Genomic DNA, 24,028 nt, shown 5'->3' with positions numbered 1-24,028 from the left:
TCTTTACACTGGTGCACTATTCTTTACACTGCTATACTATTCTTTACACTGCTATACTATTCTTTACACGGGTTGCACTATTCTTTACACTGGTGCACTATTCTTTACACGGTGCACTATTCTTTACACGGTGCACTATTCTTTATACTAGCGCACTATTCTTTATACTAGCACATTATTCTTTACACTGGTGCACTAATCTTTACACTGCTATACTATTCTTTACACTGGTGCACTATTCTTTACACTGCTATACTATTCTTTACACGGGTGCACTATTCTTTATACTAGCGCACTTTTCTTTAGACGGCTGCACTATTCTTTACACTGGTGCACTATTATTTACACTGTGACACTATTCTTTACACGGGTGCACTATTCTTTACACGGGTGCACTATTCTTTACACTGGTGTACTATTCTTTACACGGGCGTACTATTCTTTACATGGGTGTTCTATTCTTTACAGTGGTTTACTATTCTTTATGCTGCGGCACTATTCTTTACACAGGTGCACTATTTTTTACACGGGTGCACTATTCTTTACACTGCTATACTATTCTTTACACTGGTACACTATTCTTTACACTGCTATACTATTCTTACACTGGTGCACTATTCTTTACATGGCTGCACTATTCTTTACACTTGTGCACTATTCTTTACACGGTGCACTATTCTTTACACGGGTGCACTATTCTTTACATGGCTGCACTATTCTTTACACTTGTGCACTATTCTTTACACGGTGCACTATTCTTTACACGGTGCACTATTCTTTATACTAGCGCACTTTTCTTTAGACGGCTGCACTATTCTTTACACTGGTGCACTATTCTTTACACTGCTATACTATTCTTTACACTGGTGCACAATTCTTTACACTGCTATACTATTCTTTACACTGCTATACTATTCTTTACACGGGTTGCAATATTCTTTACACTGGTGCACTATTCTTTACACGGTGCACTATTCTTTACACGGTGCACTATTCTTTATACTAGCGCACTATTCTTTATACTAGCACATTATTCTTTACACTGGTGCACTATTCTTTACACTGCTATACTATTCTTTACACTGGTGCACTATTCTTTACACTGCTATACTATTCTTTACACGGGTGCACTATTCTTTATACTAGCGCACTTTTCTTTAGACGGCTGCACTATTCTTTACACTGGTGCACTATTATTTACACTGTGACACTATTCTTTACACGGGTGCACTATTCTTTACACGGGTGCACTATTCTTTACACTGGTGTACTATTCTTTACACGGGCGTACTATTCTTTACATGGGTGTTCTATTCTTTACAGTGGTTTACTATTCTTTATGCTGCGGCACTATTCTTTACACAGGTGCACTATTTTTTACACGGGTGCACTATTCTTTACACTGCTATACTATTCTTTACACTGGTACACTATTCTTTACACTGCTATACTATTCTTTACACTGGTGCACTATTCTTTACACGGGTGCACTATTCTTTACACGGGTGCACTATTCTTTACATGGCTGCACTATTCTTTACACTTGTGCACTATTCTTTACACGGTGCACTATTCTTTACACGGGTGCACTATTCTTTACATGGCTGCACTATTCTTTACACTTGTGCACTATTCTTTACACGGTGCACTATTCTTTACACGGTGCACTATTCTTTATACTAGTGCACTTTTCTTTAGACGGCTGCACTATTCTTTACACTGGTGCACTATTCTTTACACTGCTATACTATTCTTTACACTGGTGCACTATTCTTTACACTGCTATACTATTCTTTACACTGGTGCACTATTCTTTACACTGGTGCACTATTCTTTACACTGGTGCACTATTCTTTACACGGGGGCACTATTCTTTACATGGGTGTTCTATTCTTTACAGTGGTTTACTATTCTTTATGCTGCGGCACTATTCTTTACACAGGTGCACTATTTTTTACACTGGTGCACTATTCTTTACACTGCTATACTATTCTTTACACTGGTACACTATTCTTTACACTGCTATACTATTCTTTACACTGGTGCACTATTCTTTACACGGGTGCACTATTCTTTACACGGGTGCACTATTCTTTACATGGCTGCACTATTCTTTACACTTGTGCACTATTCTTTGCACGGTGCACTATTCTTTACACGGGTGCACTATTCTTTACATGGCTGCACTATTCTTTACACTTGTGCACTATTCTTTACACGGTGCACTATTCTTTACACGGTGCACTATTCTTTACACTGCTATACTATTATTTACACTGGTGCACTATTCTTTACACTGCTATACTATTCTTTACACTGGTGCACCATTCTTTACACTGCTATACTATTCTTTACACTGCTATACTATTTTTTACACGGGTGCACTATTCTTTACACTGGTGCACTATTCTTTACACTGGTGCACTATTCTTTACACGGGGCACTATTCTTTACACTGGTGCACTATTCTTTACACTGGTGTACTATTCTTTACATGGGTGCACTATTCTTTACACTGCTATACTATTCTTTACACTGGTGCACTATTCTTTACACTGGTGCACTATTCTTTAAATGGCTGCACTATTCTTTATACTGGTGCACTATGCTTTACACTGCTATACTATTCTTTGCACTGCTATACTATTCTTTACATGAGTGCACTATTCTTTACACTGGTGCACTATTCTTTACATGGCTGCACTATTCTTTACACTTGTGCACTATTCTTTACACTTGTGCACTATTCTTTACACGGGTGTGCTATTCTTTACACTGGTTTACTATTCTTTATGCTGTGGCACTATTCTTTACACGGGTGCACTATTCTTTACACGGGTGCACTATTCTTTACACTGGTGCACTATTCTTTACACGGGTGCACTATTCTTTACACAGGTGTACTATTCTTTACACGGGGCACTATTCTTTACACGGGTGTTCTATTCTTTACAGTGGTTTACTATTCTTTTGCTGTGGCACTATTCTTTACATGGGTGCACTATTCTTTACACGGGTGCACTATTCTTTACACGGGTGCACTATTCTTTACACGGGTGCACTATTCTTTACACTGCTATACTATTCTTTACACTGCCATACTATTCTTTACATGGGTGCACTATTCTTTACACTGGTGCACTAATCTTTACATGGCTGCACTATTCTTTACACTTGTGCACTATGCTTTACACTTGTGCACTATTCTTTACACGGTGCACTATTCTTTACACTGGTGCACTATTCTTTACACGGGGGCACTATTCTTTACACGGGTGTACTATTCTTTACGCTGGTTTACTATTCTTTATGCTGTGGCACTATTCTTTACACAGGTGCACTATTCTTTACACGGGTGCACTATTCTTTACACGGGGGCACTATTCTTTACACGGGGGCACTATTCTTTACACGGGTGTTCTATTCTTTACAGTGGTTTACTATTCTTTATGCTGTGGCACTATTCTTTACACAGCTGCACTATTCTTTACACGGGTGCACTATTCTTTACACTGCTATACTATTCTTTACACTGGTACACTATTCTTTACACTGCTATACTATTCTTTACACGGGTGCACTATTCTTTACACGGGTGCACTATTCTTTACACGGTGCACTATTCTTTATACTAGCGCACTATTCTTTAGACGGCTGCACTATTCTTTACACTGCTATACTATTCTTTACACTGGTGCACTATTCTTTACACTGCTATACTATTCCTTACACTGCTATACTATTTTTTACACGGGTGCACTATTCTTTACACGGGTGCACTATTCTTTACACGGTGCACTATTCTTTACACGGTGCACTATTCTTAATACTAGCGCACTATTCTTTATACTAGCGCACTATTCTTTACACTGCTGCACTATTCTTTACACTGCTATACTATTCTTTACACTGGTGCACTATTCTTTACACTGCTATACTATTCTTTACAAGGGTGCACTATTCTTTATACTAGCGTACTTTTCTTTAGACGGCTGCACTATTCTTTACACTGGTGCACTATTATTTACACTGTGACACTATTCTTTACACGGGTACACTATTCTTTACACTGCTATACTATTTTTTACACTGGTGCACTATTCTTTACACGGGTGTACTATTCTTTACATGGGTGCACTATTCTTTACACCGCTATACTATTCTTTACACGGGTGCACTATTCTTTACACTGGTGCACTATTCTTTACATGGCTGCACTATTCTTTACACTTGTGCACTATTCTTTACACGGTGCACTATTCTTTACACTGGTGTACTATTCTTTACACGGGGGCACTATTCTTTACACGGGTGTTCTATTCTTTACAGTGGTTTACTATTCTTTATGCTGTGGCACTATTCTTTACACAGGTGCACTATTCTTTACACGGGTGCACTATTCTTTACACTGCTATAGTATTCTTTACACGGGGGCACTGTTCTTTACACGGGTGTTCTATTCTTTACAGTGGTTTACTATTCTTTATGCTGTGGCACTATTCTTTACACAGGTGCACTATTCTTTACACGGGTGCACTATTCTTTACACTGCTATAGTATTCTTTACACTGGTACACTATTCTTTACACGGTGCACTATTCTTTATACTAGCGCACTTTTCTTTAGACGGCTGCACTATTCTTTACACTGGTGCACTATTCTTTACACTGCTATACTATTCTTTACACTGCTATACTATTCTTTACACTGCTATACTATTCTTTACACTGGTGCACTATTCTTTACATGGCTGCACTATTATTTACACTTGTGCACTATTCTTTACACGGTGCACTATTCTTTACACGGTGCACTATTCTTTATACTAGCGCACTATTCTTTATACTAGCGCATTATTCTTTACACTGGTGCACTATTCTTTACACTGCTATACTATTCTTTACACTGGTGCACTATTCTTTACACTGCTATACTATTCTTTACACGGGTGCACTATTCTTTATACTAGCGCACTTTTCTTTAGACGGCTGCACTATTTTTTACACTGGTGCACTATTCTTTACACTGTGACACTATTCTTTACACTGCTATGCTAATCTTTACACTGCTATACTATTCTTTACACGGGCGCACTATTCTTTACACTGCTATACTATTCATTACACTGCTATACTATTCTTTACACGGGTGCACTATTCTTTACACTGGTGCACTATTCTTTACATGGCTGCACTATTCTTTACATGGCTGCACTATTCTTTACACTTGTGCACTATTCTTTGCACGGTGCACTATTCTTTACACGGGGGCACTATTCTTTACACGGGTGTATTATTCTTTACACTGGTTTACTATTCTTTATGCTGTGGCACTATTCTTTACACAGGTGCGCTATTATTTACACGGGTGCACTATTCTTTACACTGGTGTACTATTCTTTACACGGGGGCACTATTCTTTACACGGGTGTTCTATTCTTTACAGTGGTTTACTATTCTTTATGCTGTGGCACTATTCTTTACACGGGTGCACTATTCTTTACACGGGTGCACTATTCTTTACACTGCTATAGTATTCTTTACACTGGTACACTATTCTTTACACGGTGCACTATTCTTTATACTAGCGCACTTTTCTTTAGACGGCTGCACTATTCTTTACACTGGTGCACTATTCTTTACACTGCTATACTATTCTTTACACTGGTGCACTATTCTTTACACTGCTATACTATTCTTTACACTGCTATACTATTCTTTACACTGCTATACTATTTTTTACACGGGTGCACTATTCTTTACACTGGTGCACTATTCTTTACACTGGTGCACTATTTACACGGTGCACTATTCTTTACACGGTGCACTATTCTTTATACTAGCGCATTATTCTTTACACTGGTGCACTATTCTTTACACTGCTATACTATTCTTTACACTGGTGCACTATTCTTTACACTGCTATACTATTCTTTACACGGGTGCACTATTCTTTATATTAGCGCACTTTTCTTTAGACGGCTGCACTATTCTTTACACTGGTGCACTATTATTTACACTGTGACACTATTCTTTACACGGGTGCACTATTCTTTACACTGCTATACTATTCTTTACATGGGTGCACTATTCTTTACACTTGTGCACTATTCTTTACACGGGTGTACTATTCTTTACACGGGTGTACTATTCTTTACATGGGTGCACTATTCTTTACACTGGTGCACTATTCTTTACACTGTGACACTATTCTTTACATGTGTGCACTATTCTTTACACGTGTGCACTATTCTTTACACGGGTGCACTATTCTTTACACGGGTGCACTATTCTTTTTACTAGCGCACTTTTCTTTAGACAGCTGCACTATTCTTTACACTGGTGCACTATTATTTACAATGTGACACTATTCTTTACACGGGGAACTATTCTTTGCACTAGTGCACTATTCTTTACATGACTGCACTATTCCTTATACTGGTTTACTATTCTTTATATGGGTGCACTATTCTTTACACGGGTGCACTATTCTTTATACTAGCGCACTTTTCTTTAGACGGCTGTACTATTCTTTACACTGGAGCACTATTATTTACACTGTGACACTATTCTTTACACGGGGGCACTATTCTTTACATTGGTGCACTATTCTTTACACTTGTGCACTATTCTTTACACGGGTGTACTATTCTTTACACTGGTTTACTATTCTTTATGCTGTGGCAATATTCTTTACAGAGGTGCACTATTCTTTACACGGGCGCACTATTCTTTACACTGGTGTACTATTCTTTACACGGGGGCACTATTCTTTACACGGGTGTTCTATTCTTTACAGTGGTTTACTATTCTTTATGCTATGGCACTATTCTTTACACAGGTGCACTATTCTTTACACTGGTGCACTATTTACACTGCTATACTATTCTTTACACTGGTGCATTATTCTTTACACGGGTGCACTATTCTTTACACTGGTGCACTATTCTTTACATGGCTGCACTATTCTTTACACTTGTGCACTATTCTTTACACGGTGCACTATTCTTTATACTAGCGCACTTTTCTTTAGACGGCTGCACTATTCTTTACACTGCTATACTATTCTTTACACTGCTATACTATTCTTTACACTGCTATACTATTTTTTCCACGGGTGCACTATTCTTTACACTGGTGCACTATTCTTTACATGGCTGCACTATTATTTACACTTGTGCCCTATTCTTTACACGGTGCCTTAATCTTTACACGGTGCACTATTCTTTATACTAGCGCACTATTCTTTACACTGGTGCACTATTCTTTACACTGCTATACTATTCTTTACACTGGTGCACTATTCTTTACACTGCTATACTATTCTTTACACGGGTGCACTATTATTTATACTAGCGCACTTTTCTTTAGACGGCTGCACTATTCTTTACACTGGTGCACTATTCTTTACACGGCTGCACTATTCTTTACACGGCTGCACTATTCTTTACACGGCTGCACTATTCTTTACACTGGTGCACTATTCTTTACACTGCTATACTATTCTTTACACGGGTGCACTATTCTTTACACGGGTGTACTATTCTTTACACTGGTTTACTATTCTTTATGCTGTGGCAATATTCTTTACAGAGGTGCACTATTCTTTACACGGGTGCACTATTCTTTACACTGGTGTACTATTCTTTACACGGGGGCACTATTCTTTACACGGGTGTTCTATTCTTTACAGTGGTTTACTATTCTTTATGCTATGGCACTATTCTTTACACAGGTGCACTATTCTTTACACTGGTGCACTATTTACACTGCTATACTATTCTTTACACTGGTGCATTATTCTTTACACGGGTGCACTATTCTTTACACTGGTGCACTATTCTTTACATGGCTGCACTATTATTTACACTTGTGCCCTATTCTTTACACGGTGCACTATTCTTTATACTAGCGCACTATTCTTTACACTGGTGCACTATTCTTTACACTGCTATACTATTCTTTACACTGGTGCACTATTCTTTAGACTGCTATACTATTCTTTACACGGGTGCACTATTATTTATACTAGCGCACTTTTCTTTAGACGGCTGCACTATTCTTTACACTGGTGCACTATTCTTTACACGGCTGCACTATTCTTTACACGGCTGCACTATTCTTTACACGGCTGCACTATTCTTTACACTGGTGCACTATTCTTTACACTGCTATACTATTCTTTACACGGGTGCACTATTCTTTACACGGGTGTACTATTCTTTACACTGGTTTACTATTCTTTATGCTGTGGCAATATTCTTTACAGAGGTGCACTATTCTTTACACGGGTGCACTATTCTTTACACTGGTGTACTATTCTTTACACGGGGGCACTATTCTTTACACGGGTGTTCTATTCTTTACAGTGGTTTACTATTCTTTATGCTATGGCACTATTCTTTACACAGGTGCACTATTCTTTACACTGGTGCACTATTTACACTGCTATACTATTCTTTACACTGGTGCATTATTCTTTACACGGGTGCACTATTCTTTACACTGGTGCACTATTCTTTACATGGCTGCACTATTCTTTACACTTGTGCACTATTCTTTACACGCTGCACTATTCTTTATACTAGCGCACTTTTCTTTAGACGGCTGCACTATTCTTTACACTGCTATACTATTCTTTACACTGGTGCACTATTCTTTACACTGCTATACTATTCTTTACACTGCTATACTATTCTTTACACTGCTATACTATTTTTTCCACGGGTGCACTATTCTTTACACTGGTGCACTATTCTTTACATGGCTGCACTATTATTTACACTTGTGCCCTATTCTTTACACGGTGCCCTAATCTTTACACGGTGCACTATTCTTTATACTAGCACACTATTCTTTACACTGGTGCACTATTCTTTACACTGCTATACTATTCTTTACACTGGTGCACTATTCTTTACACTGCTATACTATTCTTTACACGGGTGCACTATTATTTATACTAGCGCACTTTTCTTTAGACGGCTGCACTATTCTTTACACTGGTGCACTATTCTTTACACGGCTGCACTATTCTTTACACGGCTGCACTATTCTTTACACGGCTGCACTATTCTTTACACTGGTGCACTATTATTTACACTGTGACACTATTATTTACACGTGTGCACTATACTTTACACTGGTGTACTATTCTTTACACGGGTGCACTATTCTTTACACGGGTGCACTATTCTTTATACTAGCGCACTTTTCTTTAGACAGCTGCACTATTCTTTACACTGGTGCACTATTATTTACACTGTGATATTATTCTTTACATGGGGCACTATTCTTTGCACTAGTGCACTATTCTTTACACGGTGCACTATTCTTTACATGGGTGCACTATTCTTTATACTAGTGCACTTTTCTTTAGACGGCTGCACTATTCTTTACACTGGTGCACTATTATTTACACTGTGACACTATTCTTTACACGGGGGCACTATTCTTTACACTGCTATACTATTCTTTACACTTATGCACTATTCTTTACACTTATGCACTATTCTTTACACAGGTGTACTATTATTTACATGGGTGCACTATTCTTTACACTGCTATACTATTCTTTACACTTGTGCACTATTCTTTACACGGGTGTACTATTATTTACATGGGTGCACTATTATTTACACTGGTGCACTATTCTTTACACTGCTATACTATTCTTTACACTGGTGCACTATTCTTTACACTGCTATACTATTCTTTACACTGCTATACTATTCTTTACATGGGTGCACTATTCTTTATACTAGTGCACTTTTCTTTAGACGGCTGCACTATTCTTTACACTGGTGCACTATTATTTACACTGTGACACTATTCTTTACACGGGTGCACTATTCTTTACACTGCTATACTATTCTTTACACGGGTGCACTATTCTTTACACTTGTGCACTATTCTTTACACTGCTATGCTATTCTTTACACTGCTATACTATTCTTTACACGGGCGCACTATTCTTTACACTGCTATACTATTCTTTACACTGCTATACTATTCTTTACACAGGTGCACTATTCTTTACACGGGTGCACTATTCTTTACATGGCTGCACTATTCTTTACACGGTGCACTATTCTTTACACCGGTGCACTATTCTTTACACTGGTGCACTATTCTTTACACGGGGGCACTATTCTTTACACGGGTGTATTATTCTTTACACTGGTTTACTATTCTTTATGCTGTGGCACTATTCTTTACACAGGTGCGCTATTATTTACACGGGTGCACTATTCTTTACACTGGTGTACTATTCTTTGCACGGGGGTACTATTCTTTACACAGGTGTTCTATTCTTTACAGTGGTTTACTATTCTTTATGCTGTGGCACTATTCTTTACACAGGTGCACTATTCTTTACACAGGTGCACTATTCTTTACACGGGTGCACTATTCTTTATACTAGCGCACTTTTCTTTAGACGGCTGCACTATTCTTTACACTGGTGCACTATTATTTACACTGTGATATTATTCTTTACATGGGGCACTATTCTTTGCACTAGTGCACTATTCTTTACACGGTGCACTATTCTTTACATGGGTGCACTATTCTTTATACTAGTGCACTTTTCTTTAGACGGCTGCACTATTCTTTACACTGGTGCACTATTATTTACACTGTGACACTATTCTTTACACGGGGGCACTATTCTTTACACTGCTATACTATTCTTTACACTTATGCACTATTCTTTACACTTATGCACTATTCTTTACACAGGTGTACTATTATTTACATGGGTGCACTATTCTTTACACTGCTATACTATTCTTTACACTTGTGCACTATTCTTTACACGGGTGTACTATTATTTACATGGGTGCACTATTTTTTACACTGGTGCACTATTCTTTACACTGGTGTATTATTATTTACACGGGTGCACTATTCTTTACACGGGTGCACTATTATTTACACTGGTGCACTATTCTTTACACTGCTATACTATTCTTTACACTGGTGCACTATTCTTTACACTGCTATACTATTCTTTACACTGCTATACTATTCTTTACATGGGTGCACTATTCTTTATACTAGTGCACTTTTCTTTAGACGGCTGCACTATTCTTTACACTGGTGCACTATTATTTACACTGTGACACTATTCTTTACACGGGTGCACTATTCTTTACACTGCTATACTATTCTTTACACGGGTGCACTATTCTTTACACTTGTGCACTATTCTTTACACTGCTATGCTATTCTTTACACTGCTATACTATTCTTTACACGGGCGCACTATTCTTTACACTGCTATACTATTCTTTACACTGCTATACTATTCTTTACACGGGTGCACTATTCTTTACACGGGTGCACTATTCTTTACATGGCTGCACTATTCTTTACACGGTGCACTATTCTTTACACCGGTGCACTATTCTTTACACTGGTGCACTATTCTTTACACGGGGGCACTATTCTTTACACGGGTGTATTATTCTTTACACTGGTTTACTATTCTTTATGCTGTGGCACTATTCTTTACACAGGTGCGCTATTATTTACACGGGTGCACTATTCTTTACACTGGTGTACTATTCTTTGCACGGGGGCACTATTCTTTACACAGGTGTTCTATTCTTTACAGTGGTTTACTATTCTTTATGCTGTGGCACTATTCTTTACACAGGTGCACTATTCTTTACACAGGTGCACTATTCTTTACACGGGTGCACTATTCTTTATACTAGCGCACTTTTCTTTAGACGGCTGCACTATTCTTTACACTGGTGCACTATTATTTACACTGTGACACTATTCTTTACACGGGTGCACTATTCTTTACACTGCTATACTATTCTTTACACGGGTGCACTATTCTTTACACGGGTGCACTATTCTTTACACTTGTGCACTATTCTTTACACGGGTGCACTATTCTTTACACTGGTGCTCTATTTACACTGTGACACTATTATTTACACATGTGCACTATTCTTTACACTGGGGCACTATTCTTTACACTGGTGTACTATTCTTTACACGGGTGCACTATTCTTTACACGGGTGCACTATTCTTTATACTAGCGCACTTTTCTTTAGACAGCTGCACTATTCTTTACACTGGTGCACTATTATTTACACTGTGACACTATTCTTTACACGGGGTAGTATTCTTTGCACTAGTGCACTATTCTTTACATGGCTGCACTATTCCTTACACTGGTTTACTATTCTTTATGTGGGTGCACTATTCTTTACACGGTGCACTATTCTTTACACGGGTGCACTATTCTTTATACTAGCGCACTTTTCTTTAGACGGCTGTACTATTCTTTACACTGGAGCACTATTATTTACACTGTGACACTATTCTTTACACGGAGGCACTATTCTTTACATTGGTGCACTATTCTTTACACTTGTGCACTATTCTTTACACAGGTGTACTATTATTTACATGGGTGCACTATTCTTTACACTGCTATACTATTCTTTACACTTGTGCACTATTCTTTACACGGGTGTACTATTCTTTACACGACTGCACTATTCTTTACACGGGTGCACTATTCTTTATACTAGCGCATGTTTCTTTAGACGGCTGCACTATTCTTTACACTGGTGCACTATTCTTTATACTAGCGCACTTTTCTTTAGATGGCTGCACTATTCTTTACACTGGTGCACTATTCTTTACACTGCAATACTATTCTTTACACTGGTGCACTATTCTTTACACTGCTATACTATTCTTTACACTGCTATACTATTCTTTACACGGGCGCACTATTCTTTACACTGCTATACTATTCTTTACACTGCTATACTATTCTTTACACGGGTGCACTATTCTTTACACGGGTGCACTATTCTTTACATGGCTGCACTATTCTTTACACGGTGCACTATTCTTTACACCGGTGCACTATTCTTTACACTGGTGCACTATTCTTTACACGGGGGCACTATTCTTTACACGGGTGTATTATTCTTTACACTGGTTTACTATTCTTTATGCTGTGGCACTATTCTTTACACAGGTGCGCTATTATTTACACGGGTGCACTATTCTTTACACTGGTGTACTATTCTTTGCACGGGGGCACTATTCTTTACACAGGTGTTCTATTCTTTACAGTGGTTTACTATTCTTTATGCTGTGGCACTATTCTTTACACAGGTGCACTATTCTTTACACAGGTGCACTATTCTTTACACGGGTGCACTATTCTTTATACTAGCGCACTTTTCTTTAGACGGCTGCACTATTCTTTACACTGGTGCACTATTATTTACACTGTGACACTATTCTTTACACGGGTGCACTATTCTTTACACTGCTATACTATTCTTTACACGGGTGCACTATTCTTTACACGGGTGCACTATTCTTTACACTTGTGCACTATTCTTTACACGGGTGCACTATTCTTTACACTGGTGCTCTATTTACACTGTGACACTATTATTTACACATGTGCACTATTCTTTACACTGGTGCACTATTCTTTACACTGGTGTACTATTCTTTACACGGGTGCACTATTCTTTACACGGGTGCACTATTCTTTATACTAGCGCACTTTTCTTTAGACAGCTGCACTATTCTTTACACTGGTGCACTATTATTTACACTGTGACACTATTCTTTACACGGGGTAGTATTCTTTGCACTAGTGCACTATTCTTTACATGGCTGCACTATTCCTTACACTGGTTTACTATTCTTTATGTGGGTGCACTATTCTTTACACGGTGCACTATTCTTTACACGGGTGCACTATTCTTTATACTAGCGCACTTTTCTTTAGACGGCTGTACTATTCTTTACACTGGAGCACTATTATTTACACTGTGACACTATTCTTTACACGGGGGCACTATTCTTTACATTGGTGCACTATTCTTTACACTTGTGCACTATTCTTTACACAGGTGTACTATTATTTACATGGGTGCACTATTCTTTACACTGCTATACTATTCTTTACACTTGTGCACTATTCTTTACACGGGTGTACTATTCTTTACACGACTGCACTATTCTTTACACGGGTGCACTATTCTTTATACTAGCGCACTTTTCTTTAGATGGCTGCACTATTCTTTACACTGGTGCACTATTCTTTACACTGCAATACTATTCTTTACACTGGTGCACTATTCTTTACACTGCTATACTATTCTTTACACTGCTATACTATTCTTTACACGGGCGCACTATTCTTTACACTGCTATACTATTCTTTACACTGCTATACTATTCTTTACACTGCTATACTATTCTTTACACGGGTGCACTATTCTTTACATGGCTGCACTATTCTTTACACGGTGCACTATTCTTTACACGGTGCACTATTCTTTACACTGGTGTACGATTCTTTACACGGGTGTACTATTCTTTACACTGGTTTACTATTCTTTACATAGGTGCACTATTATTTACATGGGTGCACTATTCTTGACACTGGTGTAGTATTCTTTACACGGGGGCACTATTCTTTACACGGGTGTTCTATTCTTTACAGTGGTTTACTATTCTTTATGCTGTGGCACTATTCTTTACACAGGTGCACTATTCTTTACACTGGTGCACTATTTACACTGCTATACTATTCTTTACACTGCTATACTATTCTTTACACTGGTGCATTATTCTTTACACGGGTGCACTATTCTTTACACAGGTGTACTATTATTTACATGGGTGCACTATTCTTTACACTGCTATACTATTCTTTACACTTGTGCACTATTCTTTACACGAGTGTACTATTCTTTACACGACTGCACTATTCTTTACACGGGTGCACTATTCTTTATACTAGCGCATGTTTCTTTAGACGGCTGCACTATTCTTTACACTGGTGCACTATTCTTTATACTAGCGCACTTTTCTTTAGATGGCTGCACTATTCTTTACACTGGTGCACTATTCTTTACACTGCAATACTATTCTTTACACTGGTGCACTATTCTTTACACTGCTATACTATTCTTTACACTGCTATACTATTCTTTACACGGGCGCACTATTCTTTACACTGCTATACTATTCTTTACACTGCTATACTATTCTTTACACGGGTGCACTATTCTTTACACGGGTGCACTATTCTTTACATGGCTGCACTATTCTTTACACGGTGCACTATTCTTTACACCGGTGCACTATTCTTTACACTGGTGCACTATTCTTTACACGGGGGCACTATTCTTTACACGGGTGTATTATTCTTTACACTGGTTTACTATTCTTTATGCTGTGGCACTATTCTTTACACAGGTGCGCTATTATTTACACGGGTGCACTATTCTTTACACTGGTGTACTATTCTTTGCACGGGGGCACTATTCTTTACACAGGTGTTCTATTCTTTACAGTGGTTTACTATTCTTTATGCTGTGGCACTATTCTTTACACAGGTGCACTATTCTTTACACAGGTGCACTATTCTTTACACGGGTGCACTATTCTTTATACTAGCGCACTTTTCTTTAGACGGCTGCACTATTCTTTACACTGGTGCACTATTATTTACACTGTGACACTATTCTTTACACGGGTGCACTATTCTTTACACTGCTATACTATTCTTTACACGGGTGCACTATTCTTTACACGGGTGCACTATTCTTTACACTTGTGCACTATTCTTTACACGGGTGCACTATTCTTTACACTGGTGCTCTATTTACACTGTGACACTATTATTTACACATGTGCACTATTCTTTACACTGGTGCACTATTCTTTACACTGGTGTACTATTCTTTACACGGGTGCACTATTCTTTACACGGGTGCACTATTCTTTATACTAGCGCACTTTTCTTTAGACAGCTGCACTATTCTTTACACTGGTGCACTATTATTTACACTGTGACACTATTCTTTACACGGGGTAGTATTCTTTGCACTAGTGCACTATTCTTTACATGGCTGCACTATTCCTTACACTGGTTTACTATTCTTTATGTGGGTGCACTATTCTTTACACGGTGCACTATTCTTTACACGGGTGCACTATTCTTTATACTAGCGCACTTTTCTTTAGACGGCTGTACTATTCTTTACACTGGAGCACTATTATTTACACTGTGACACTATTCTTTACACGGGGGCACTATTCTTTACATTGGTGCACTATTCTTTACACTTGTGCACTATTCTTTACACAGGTGTACTATTATTTACATGGGTGCACTATTCTTTACACTGCTATACTATTCTTTACACTTGTGCACTATTCTTTACACGGGTGTACTATTCTTTACACGACTGCACTATTCTTTACACGGGTGCACTATTCTTTATACTAGCGCACTTTTCTTTAGATGGCTGCACTATTCTTTACACTGGTGCACTATTCTTTACACTGCAATACTATTCTTTACACTGGTGCACTATTCTTTACACTGCTATACTATTCTTTACACTGCTATACTATTCTTTACACGGGCGCACTATTCTTTACACTGCTATACTATTCTTTACACTGCTATACTATTCTTTACACGGGTGCACTATTCTTTACATGGCTGCACTATTCTTTACACGGTGCACTATTCTTTACACGGTGCACTATTCTTTACACTGGTGTACGATTCTTTACACGGGTGTACTATTCTTTACACTGGTTTACTATTCTTTACATAGGTGCACTATTATTTACATGGGTGCACTATTCTTGACACTGGTGTAGTATTCTTTACACGGGGGCACTATTCTTTACACGGGTGTTCTATTCTTTACAGTGGTTTACTATTCTTTATGCTGTGGCACTATTCTTTACACAGGTGCACTATTCTTTACACTGGTGCACTATTTACACTGCTATACTATTCTTTACACTGCTATACTATTCTTTACACTGGTGCATTATTCTTTACACGGGTGCACTATTCTTTACACTGGTGCACTATTCTTTACATGGCTGCACTATTCTTTACACTTGTGCACTATTCTTTACACGGTGCACTATTCTTTATACTAGCGCACTTTTCTTTAGACGGCTGCACTATTCTTTACACTGGTGCACTATTCTTTACACTGCTATACTATTCTTTACACTGGTGCACTATTCTTTACACTGCTATACTATTCTTTACACTGCTATACTATTCTTTACACTGCTATACTATTTTTTCCACGGGTGCACTATTCTTTACACTGGTGCACTATTCTTTACATGGCTGCACTATTATTTACACTTGTGCACTATTCTTTACACGGTGCCCTATTCTTTACACGGTGCCCTATTCTTTACACGGTGCACTATTCTTTATACTAGCGCACTATTCTTTACACTGGTGCACTATTCTTTACACTGCTATACTATTCTTTACACTGGTGCACTATTCTTTACACTGGTGCACTATTATTTACACTGTGACACTATTCTTTACACGGGTGCACTATTCTTTACACTGCTATACTATTCTTTACACTTGTGCACTATTCTTTACACTTGTGCACTATTCTTTACACAGGTGTACTATTCTTTACATGGGTGCACTATTCTTTACACTGCTATACTACTCTTTACACTAGTGCACTATTCTTTACACTGGTGCACTATTCTTTACACTTGTGCACTATTCTTTACACGGCTGCACTATTCTTTACACTGGTGCACTATTCTTTACACGGGTGCACTATTCTTTACACGGGTGCACTATTCTTTACATGGGGCACTATTCTTTGCACTAGTGCACTATTCTTTACATGGCTGCACTATTCTTTACACGGGTGCACTATTCTTTACACGGGTGCACTATTCTTTACATGGGGCACTATTCTTTGCACTAGTGCACTATTCTTTACATGGCTGCACTATTCTTTACACGGGTGCACTATTCTTTACACGGTGCACTATTCTTTACATGGGTGCACTATTCTTTATACTAGCGCACTTTTCTTTAGACGGCTGCACTATTCTTTACACTGGTGCACTATTATTTACACTGTGACACTATTCTTTACACGGGGCACTATTCTTTACACTGGTGCACTATTCTTTACACTGCTATACTATTCTTTACATTGGTGCACTATTCTTTACACTTATGCACTATTCTTTACACAGGTGTACTATTATTTACATGGGTGCACTATTCTTTACACTGCTATACTATTCTTTACACTTGTGCACTATTCTTTACACGGGTGTACTATTATTTACATGGGTGCACTATTCTTTACACTGGTGCACTATTTTTTACACTTTGACACTATTCTTTACACGGGGGCACTATTGTTTACACTGGTGCACTATTCTTTACATGGCTGCACTATTCTTTACACTGGTGTATTATTATTTACACGGGTGCACTATTCTTTACACGGGTGCACTATTCTTTACACTGGTGCACTATTATTTACACTGTGACACTATTCTTTACATGGCTGCACTATTCTTTACACTGATGTACTATTCTTTACACGGGTGCACCTTTCTTTACACTTGTGAACTATTCTTTACGCTGGTGTACATTTCTTTACATGGATGCACTATTCTTTACACGGGTGCACTGTTCTTTACACGGGTGCACTATTCTTTACACGGGTGCACTATTCTTTACACGCGTGCACCATTCTTTATGCGGGTAAACTACTATTTACGCTGGTGTACTATTCTTTACACTGGTGCACTATTCTTTACACTGCTGCACTATTCTTTACGCTGTGGCACTATTCTTTACACGTGTGCACTATTCTTTGCACTAGTGCACTATTCTTTACATGACTGCACTATTATTTACACTGGTGCACTATTCTTTACACTGGTGCACTATTCTTTACGCTGTGGCACTATTCTTTACACGGGTGCACTATTCTTTACACTGGTGCACTATTCTTTACATGGGGGAACTATTCTTTACATTGTGGCACTATTCTTTACACTGTGGCACTATTCTTTACACTGTGGCACTATTCTTTACACGGGTGCAATATTCTTTACACGGGTGCACAATTCTTTACGCTGGTGTACTATTCTTTACACTGGCGCACTGTTCTTTCACTGGCGCACTATTCTTTGCACGAGTACACTATTATTTACACAGGTGCACTATTATTTACGCTGGTGTACTATTCTTTATACTGGTGTACTATTTTTTACATTGGTGCACTATTCTTTACACTTGTGCACTATTCTTTACACAGGTGTACTATTAATTACATGGGTGCACTATTCTTTACACTACTATACTATTCTTTACACTTGTGCACTATTCTTTACACGGGTGTACTATTCTTTACACGACTGCACTATTCTTTACACGGGTGCACTATTCTTTATACTAGCGCACTTTTCTTTAGATGGCTGCACTATTCTTTACACTGTGACACTATTCTTTACACTGTGACACTATTCTTTACACGGGGGCACTATTGTTTACACTGGTGCACTATTCTTTACATGGCTGCACTATTCTTTACACTGGTGTATTATTATTTACACGGGTGCACTATTCTTTACACGGTGCACTATTCTTTACACGGGTGCACTATTGTTTACACGGGTGCACTATTCTGTACACTGGTGCACTATTCTTTACACTGTGACACTATTCTTTACATGGCTGCACTATTATTTACACTGGTGTACTATTCTTTACACGGGTGCACCTTTCTTTACACGGGTGAACTATTCTTTACGCCGGTGTACATTTCTTTACATGGATGCACTATTCTTTATACGAGTGCACTGTTCTTTACACGGGTGCACTATTCTTTACACGGGTGCACTATTCTTTACACGGGTGCACCATTCTTTATGCGGGTAAACTACTATTTACGCTGGTGTACTATTCTTTACACGGGTGCACTATTCTTTACACTGGTGCACTATTCTTTACGCTGTGGCCCTATTCTTTGCACTAGTGCACTATTCTTTACATGACTGTACTATTATTTACACTGTGGCACTATTCTTTACATGGGGGAACTATTCTTTACACTGGTGCACTATTCTTTACATTGTGGCACTATTCTTTACACGGGTGCACGATTCTTTACACTGTGGCACTATTCTTTACACGGGTGCAATATTCTTTATACTGGTGCACAATTCTTTACGCTGGTGTACTAATCTTTACACTGGCGCACTGTTCTTTCACTGGCGCACTATTCTTTGCACGAGTACACTATTATTTACACAGATGCACTATTATTTACGCTGGTGTACTATTCTTTATACTGGTGTACTATTTTTTACATTGGTGCACTATTCTTTACACTGCTATACTATTCTTTACACTTGTGCACTATTCTTTACACGGGTGTACTATTATTTACATGGGTGCACTATTCTTTACACTGGTGCACTATTTTTTACACTGTGACACTATTCTTTACACGGGGGCACTATTGTTTACACTGGTGCACTATTCTTTACATGGCTGCACTATTCTTTACACTGGTGTATTATTATTTACACGGGTGCACTATTCTTTACACGGGTGCACTATTCTTTACACTGGTGCACTATTATTTACACTGTGACACTATTCTTTACATGGCTGCACTATTCTTTACACTGATGTACTATTCTTTACACGGGTGCACCTTTCTTTACACTTGTGAACTATTCTTTACGCTGGTGTACATTTCTTTACATGGATGCACTATTCTTTACACGGGTGCACTGTTCTTTACACGGGTGCACTATTCTTTACACGGGCGCACTATTCTTTACACGCGTGCACCATTCTTTATGCGGGTAAACTACTATTTACGCTGGTGTACTATTGTTTACACTGGTGCACTATTCTTTACACTGCTGCACTATTCTTTACGCTGTGGCACTATTCTTTACACGTGTGCACTATTCTTTGCACTAGTGCACTATTCTTTACATGACTGCACTATTATTTACACTGGTGCACTATTCTTTACACTGGTGCACTATTCTTTACACTGGTGCACTATTCTTTACGCTGTGGCACTATTCTTTACACGGGTGCACTATTCTTTACACTGGTGCACTATTCTTTACATGGGGGAACTATTCTTTACATTGTGGCAATATTCTTTACACTGTGGCACTATTCTTTACACTGTGGCACTATTCTTTACACGGGTGCAATATTCTTTACACGGGTGCACAATTCTTTACGCTGGTGTACTATTCTTTACACTGGCGCACTGTTCTTTCACTGGCGCACTATTCTTTGCACGAGTACACTATTATTTACACAGGTGCACTATTATTTACGCTGGTGTACTATTCTTTATACTGGTGTATTATTTTTTACATTGGTGCACTATTCTTTACACTTGTGCACTATTCTTTACACAGGTGTACTATTAATTACATGGGTGCACTATTCTTTACACTACTATACTATTCTTTACACTTGTGCACTATTCTTTACACGGGTGTACTATTCTTTACACGACTGCACTATTCTTTACACGGGTGCACTATTCTTTATACTAGCGCACTTTTCTTTAGATGGCTGCACTATTCTTTACACTGTGACACTATTCTTTACACTGTGACACTATTCTTTACACGGGGGCACTATTGTTTACACTGGTGCACTATTCTTTACATGGCTGCACTATTCTTTACACTGGTGTATTATTATTTACACGGGTGCACTATTCTTTACACGGTGCACTATTCTTTACACGGGTGCACTATTGTTTACACGGGTGCACTATTCTTTACACTGGTGCACTATTCTTTACACTGTGACACTATTCTTTACATGGCTGCACTATTATTTACACTGGTGTACTATTCTTTACACGGGTGCACCTTTCTTTACACGGGTGAACTATTCTTTACGCTGGTGTACATTTCTTTACATGGATGCACTATTCTTTATACGAGTGCACTGTTCTTTACACGGGTGCACTATTCTTTACACGGGTGCACTATTCTTTACACGGGTGCACCATTCTTTATGCGGGTAAACTACTATTTACGCTGGTGTACTATTCTTTACACGGGTGCACTATTCTTTACACTGGTGCACTATTCTTTACGCTGTGGCCCTATTCTTTGCACTAGTGCACTATTCTTTACATGACTGTACTATTATTTACACTGTGGCACTATTCTTTACATGGGGGAACTATTCTTTACACTGGTGCACTATTCTTTACATTGTGGCACTATTCTTTACACGGGTGAACGATTCTTTACACTGTGGCACTATTCTTTTCACGGGTGCAATATTCTTTACACGGGTGCACAATTCTTTACGCTGGTGTACTATTCTTTACACTGGCGCACTGTTCTTTCACTGGCGCACTATTCTTTGCACGAGTACACTATTATTTACACAGATGCACTATTATTTACGCTGGTGTACTATTCTTTATACTGGTGTACTATTTTTTACACTGGTGCACTATTTACACTGGCGCACTATTCTTTACACGGGTGCACTATTCTTTATGCTGGTGTACTATCCTTTACATTGGTGCACTATTCTTTACACGGGCGCACTATTCTTTACGCTGGTGCACTATTCTTTACGCTGATGCACTATTCTTTATATGGTGCACTATTTTTTACACTGATGCACTATTTTTACACTGGTGAACTATTCTTTACACTGGCGCACTATTCTTACACTGGTGCACTATTCTTTGCATGAGTGCACTATTCCTTACGCGGGTGTACTATTCTTTATACTGGTGCACTATTTACACAGGTGCACTTTTCTTTACACTGGTGGCTATTCCTCACACGGGTACACTATTCTTTATGCTGGTGTACTATCCTTTACATTGGTGCACTATTCTTTACACGGGCACACTATTCTTTACGCTGGTGCACTATTCTTTATGCTGCTGCACTATTTATATGGTGCACTATTTTTTACACTGGTGCACTATTCTTTCACTGGTGCACTATTCTTTCACTGGCGCACTATTCTTTGCATGAGTGCACTATTCTTTACATGGGTGCACTATTCTTTACGCGGGTGTACTATTCTTTATACTGGTGCAATATTCTTTACACTGGTGCACTATTTACACAGGTGCACTTTTCTCTATGCTAGTGCACTATTTACACGGGGCACTATTCTTTACACTGGCGCACAATTCTTTACACGGGTGCACCATTCTTTACACAGGTGAACTATTCTTTACGCTGGTGTACATTTCTTTACATGGATGCACTATTCTTTACACGGATGCACTATTCTTTACACGGGTGCACTGTTCTTTATACTGGCGCACTATTCTTTACACGGGTGCACCATTCTTTATGCGGGTAAACTATTCTTTACACTGGTGTACAATTCTTTACACGGGTGCACTATTCTTTACACTGGCGCACTATTCTTTACACTGGTGCACTATTCTTTACACGGGTGCACTATTCTTTATGCTGGTGCACTATTCTTTATATGGTGCACTATCCTTTACACTGTGACACTATTCTTTACACGGGTGCACTATTAAGACGGGTGCACTATTTACACAGGTGCACTATTCTTTACGCTGGTGCACTATTCTTTACGGGGGTGCACTCTTCTTTACGTGGGTGCACTATTTTTTACGCTGGTGTACTATTCTTTACACGGATGCACTATTCTTTACACTGGCGCACTATTCTTTAAATGGCTGCAAACTATTTGATTGCGAACTATTCTTTACGCTGGCGCACTTACGCTGGAGCACTATTCTTTACACGGGTACACGATTCTTTACACTGTGGCACTATTCTTTGCACGGGTACAATATTCTTTACAAGACGGGTGCAATATTCTTTACGCTGGTGCTCAATTCTTTACACTGGCACACTATTCTTTACACTGGTGTACTATTCTTTACACTGGTGCACTATTCTTTACACGGATGCACTATTCTTTACACTGGCGCACTATTCTTTACATAGTGCACTATTCTTTACACTGTGACACTATTCTTTACACGGGTTAACTATTTACTCGGGTGCACTATTCTTTACGCTGGTGCACTATTCTTTACACGGGTGCACTGTTCTTTACTCTGGTGCTCGATTCTTTACGCTGGTATACTATTCTTTATGCTGTTGTACTATTCTTTACATGGGTACACTCTTC

Source organism: Phyllobates terribilis, unplaced genomic scaffold (assembly GCF_046119375.1).
Source record: "Phyllobates terribilis strain yellow unplaced genomic scaffold, ASM4611937v1 Scaffold_9__5_contigs__length_417890890, whole genome shotgun sequence".
NCBI lineage: Eukaryota > Metazoa > Chordata > Amphibia > Anura > Dendrobatidae > Phyllobates > Phyllobates terribilis.
The sequence above is the reverse complement of the archived record's forward strand: the minus strand, read 5'-3'. Positions refer to the sequence as shown.